General features: G+C 36.1%; 1 pseudogene; it reads right to left on the minus strand.

Annotated features, from left to right (window-relative positions):
* Nucleotides 1-667: 667 nt before the first annotated feature.
* LOC132513155 (large ribosomal subunit protein eL42-like) lies at nt 668-1,008 on the minus strand (annotated as a pseudogene).
* Nucleotides 1,009-3,949: the final 2,941 nt, after the last annotated feature.

Raw genomic sequence — 3,949 nt, forward strand, 5'->3', positions numbered from 1 at the left:
CAATTAGAGTTTTCTCTGGATATATGCCCAGGATTTGGATTGCTGGATCACATGGCGACTCTATTTTTAGTTTTTAAAGGAACCTCAGTACTGTTTTCCATAGTGCCCGCACCAATTTACATTCCTGACAACAGTGTAGGAGGGTTCTTTTTTCTCCTTACTCATTTTGATTTCTCTACCTGGAGTTCCTTAGGCAGATAAATACTAGAGTTCTCACAGTCTACTACAGTAGGTCAGGGCTGTGCTTTTTTTCCAGGGAATTTGTCCATTTCATCCAAGTTGGTGAATTTAGTGGCTTAGTTCATAATATTTTCTTATTCTTCTAATGTTAGTAGATCTGGTGATTTCCCCTTTTTCATTTTTGGTGTTGGTAATTTGTACCTTCACTTTCTTGATCAGTCTGAGTAGAGGTTTATCAATTGCCTATTTTTTTTCCAAAGAAACAACTTTTGGTTTCATTGATTTTCTTTCTTTGTTTTTCTGGCTTTATTTCATAGATTTCTGCTCAGGTTTTTATGTCCTTCTCTTTGCTCTGAGTTTATATTGCCTTTCTTTTTCTAGTTTCTTAAGGTGAATTCTCATTAGAGCATTGATTTGAGACCATTCTTTTCTTCTTAATGTAAACTTATTTTTTTGAAGTTAACATAACCTCAAGATTTTATTTCCCTTATAATAAAACAAAAGGTGAAGCCCAGAACGGGATGATTTGGCCTCTTCTCTTGTTGTCTCTTCCCAGTTCATAATGCATGCATCTATCAATAGCTGGCATTCTTTTAGATGTATAATAGGGCTTAAGCATTCAAGCCTTAGCACAGTTTTCTTTGTAGTTTTAGCCTTTGCCGGAAAATCCACTTAGCCTGCTCACCATAGCCACTCTACTTCCTGTGGTAACACTGCTTTCCTGGGACAGGCCAGAATCCTTGCCCTTCTTGTACCATGTCATTTTGTTGGGTTGTGCTAGTCACACTTCTTATAGAAAGTCTAGTGGGTCTTAGGAATGTTTACCATGTTTACCAGGGTACTATCCCTATAAATTTTTAATGCTTTGAATTTCCGTGTAAACACTGATTTATTTATATCCCACAACTTTTCATGTGTTTTCATTTTCAATTCAAGTTTTTATAATTTATCATTTGACTTTGAGTGATTTAGAAGTGTGGGAAATTTTCCAAATATCTTTCTATTCTTGATTTCTAATTTAATTATGTTGTGAATTCAAAGTATTAATTCAAAGTATTGAGAACATACTTTGTACAATTTCAGTTTTTTAAACTTTGTCGAGATTTGACTTATGACCCAGTATACTCTTGGTGACTATTTCATATTTACATATGACTCACTTATAGCCAGCCCTTCGTATCCAAGGTTCTTCTGTATCCAAGGTTCCACATCCATGGATTCAACCAATCAGGGATTGTGTAGTACTCTAGTATTTACTTTTGAAAAAAAATCTGCCTATGAGTGGATCTGTGCAGTTCAAACCCGTGCTTTTCAGTGGTCAGCTGTACTTGAAAAGAATGTGTATTCTGCTGTTTGTTGACTAGAATTCTCTATAAATATCAATTAGGTCAAGTTGGTTTACAGTGTTGTTCAGGTCTTCTGTGTCCTTACTAATTTCTTTTGTGTTCTTTTATTACTAAGAGGGTTGTTGATGTGTCTGACTATAATCATGGAATTGTCTGTTTCTCTTCTGAGTTCTAGCAGTTTTTGCTTCATGCCATTTTGAAGCTCCAATCTTAGGTGTATATACATTTAGGATTCTTATGTCTTGGTGGTGAATTGTCCCCTTTATCATTATGTAACGACTCTCTTTATCTCTGGTAATATTCCTGTCCTGAAGTCTACTTTGTCTAGTATTCATAAGGGCACTCAGCTCTCTGATTAGTGTGTGCATGGTCTGTCTTTTTGCATCATTTTAACCTTTCACTTTTTTATGTCTTTATATTGAAGGTGAGTTTCCTGTAGACAGCATAATGTGTTGTCTTGTTTTTTATCCAGTCTGACAGTCTCTGCCTTTTAATTGGGGTGTGTAGATTACTTACATTTCTACTACTGATATGGTTATATTTAAATCTACCATCTGGCTAGTCATTTTATATTTGTTCCATCAGTTCTTTCTTCCTTTCCCTTCTCTTTGCTAACCTGCATGTGCATTATTTTTTTATGGTTCTGTTTTCTCTTCACTCTTGTCTTATTTGTTAAATTTCTTTTTTCTAATAAAATTTTATCTTTATGTTATTTAATATTCATCTTTATCACATTTTTGAACAGTCATCTTCAAATTATGTTATACCAGTTCATGTATAGAGTAAGAACTTTTCCTTCCCCCCATTTCTTGTGCTATTGTTATATACTTAGGGGCTGTATTATTTCAAATTAATTTAAATTTCTTAAGTAATTTATGATTATAACCTTTGAGTAAAAATATTAAAATATTTCACACAAAGTCCCCTTGACCATCCCTTCCTTGGAGGTAAACAATGTTACCAGTTTGTTACACATCCTTCCAGATGTCTGCTATGTATATGTGTGTGTGTGTATGTGTATGTATAGGTACATATACACACACACACACACACACACACACACTTAGAATATGTACAGTTTATTTGTTTTCCATAAAAGTTATACTATGCATACCATTCTTTGGCATGCTTCTTTTACTCAACAATATGTCTTATCAGTCTACCCATATTAGTACTTTTGGATCTGCCTCATTCTTTTGAAGTGCTGCACAGTATTCTGTTAAATGGATTTCTCAGAGTTTTATTATTATTTTAGTTGATGGACATTTTTTTCCTGATTATTCATTATGGTAAATAAGGCCCCAGTGAATATCCTTCTGTATGTCTTATTGTGGACATTTGGAAATGCTTTTCTAGAGTACATACCTAGAAGTGGAATTACATTTCTCATAGAAACCTCCAGCAAGAAATAAAGGGGAGAGGAGAGGCAGAAATTAACCCAAGAAGGTTTTAAGGTTGCATTGGGGCTAGTGGGTGTGGTAATGGGTGTGGTGGGTGTGTCAGGGATGTGATAGATGATTTAAAGCCTTGGAAACTCTTTGGAGAATTTAATACAGTAATGGTCTCATCTTTGGAACTCAGGGACTTCTGAGGGAACATGGATTGGTTACTATTTTCATGCCTTGGGTATAAAGAAGCAACTTATTTTTATTCATCAGAGATAGAAAAGAGAAGGCTGTGACTCATCTTGACGGTCTATCAGATGGGTCAAATAAGTTGACCCAAGTCACATGGCTGTCACAGAGGAATGAGCGACAGTCCAGTGGGCTAAAGAAAGTTACTAAATTTAGAAATTGTCTGGTTGTATACCTTCACTGTTTACATAGGAAGCAAGGCCTGGAGAGGGAAAGAGACCCGCTCAAGGTTTCATAGTAAGTCAGTGATACTGCTGACATATTTCAGCCCAGCTGTAAGAGGCAGAAAAGCAGAAATAGGAAGGAGATAGCTTAGTCCAGCTAGGGGAAGTGGTGGTGGGGGCGCCGAGGAGACAGAGAAGCAAACAACATTTCCACCTACTCTGCCCCCTGCAGCCCACTCTCTTCCTTTCTCCAGATTTTTGTGGACTTCTTTCTTCAGCAGCATCAAAGAAGTCCAAAAAGGAAAACTAAACAATCCAAATTATAGGATAGAGGAAAAACCCATGTCCTTGTAAATGTTACCATTCTGCAGCAAAACAAACATGGTAGAAATAATTAGGCTTTGGTCTGGGTCTGCGATGTGGAAGATGGGCATAAATAGTCGCTAAACCATCTAGTGGAGCCACAGTAATTCTTTCCTGGAGGGTAGAGCAATGGGTACATTACCCAAATGCAGCTATTCAAAAAGTGGTCTAGATTCCCTTGCAATAATCATTAATTTCAGGCAACAAAACAAAATAAAATAAAGAAAACAACAAAAGGAGGGGTGGGTCATTAAAACAAAAA

This window comes from Lagenorhynchus albirostris, chromosome X (assembly GCF_949774975.1).
Source record: "Lagenorhynchus albirostris chromosome X, mLagAlb1.1, whole genome shotgun sequence".
Classification (NCBI taxonomy): Eukaryota; Metazoa; Chordata; class Mammalia; order Artiodactyla; family Delphinidae; genus Lagenorhynchus; species Lagenorhynchus albirostris.